Below are 863 nucleotides of genomic sequence, written 5' to 3'. Positions count from 1 at the left end.
AAAGATTTTCTTCCTTAGTATTTTTGTCTTGTTTTCTAGTATAAACATCTAAAAATTCTCCAATCAGGATGCATTTACTTGACAAGTAATATGACTAAAGATATTTTGTCTTGTTTTCTGAAAATATTACATAAATTCTGTTAGTTTTTGCTTAAAACAAGTACAAAATATCTTCCAATGGGGTAAGAAAATCATCTTGTTTAGCCTTTGAGTTAAGATGATTTTTCTAACCCCATTGGAAGATATTTGTGCTTGTTTTACAGAAAACAAGACATAATATCTCAAGCATGTTACTTGTCAAGTAAATGCATCTTGATTGGAGAATTTTTTGATATTTATACTAGAAAACAAGACAAAAACACTAAGGAAGAAACTCATTTTTTGCAGTGTAGTATCACATCGACACCATTTTTACGTGACCTCTCTCTTGACTCCACAGAGGAGGCTGAGATGATTCTCCGCGAGTTCCGTCAAGACGTGGACAGCGCGACGCTACAGAAGGCCGACCTGGAGAAGCACATCGAGCAGCTGGTGGCCGAGATCGAGTTCCTGAAGAAGCTCCACGACGAGGAAGTGGCCGACCTCCTGAAGCAGATCGAGGAGTCTAAGGTGACGGTGGAGCTGGACTCCGACAGACCAGACCTGGCCGCTTACCTGCGCAGCATGCGCGCCGAGATCGAGTCTGTGTCCGCTCGCAACGTCCAGGAGGCAGAGAAGTGGTACAAGGGTAAATTCGACACTCTGAAGGAGCAGGCCGGCAAACACGAGGACCAGATGAAGAGCATGAAGGAGGAGATCAGCGTCTTCCACAACCAGGTGACGGACATATCACCATATTGTCATCGTGGGCACTTCAAAACACC

At 43.5% G+C, this 863-nt stretch overlaps 1 pseudogene; it reads left to right on the top strand.

Annotated features, from left to right (window-relative positions):
* Positions 1-444: 444 nt before the first annotated feature.
* LOC107682541 (vimentin pseudogene) lies at positions 445-844 on the top strand (annotated as a pseudogene).
* Positions 845-863: the final 19 nt, after the last annotated feature.

Source organism: Sinocyclocheilus anshuiensis, unplaced genomic scaffold (assembly GCF_001515605.1).
Source record: "Sinocyclocheilus anshuiensis isolate Anshui unplaced genomic scaffold, SAMN03320099.WGS_v1.1 C32315978, whole genome shotgun sequence".
Classification (NCBI taxonomy): Eukaryota; Metazoa; Chordata; class Actinopteri; order Cypriniformes; family Cyprinidae; genus Sinocyclocheilus; species Sinocyclocheilus anshuiensis.
The sequence above is the reverse complement of the archived record's forward strand: the minus strand, read 5'-3'. Positions and strand labels throughout refer to the sequence as shown.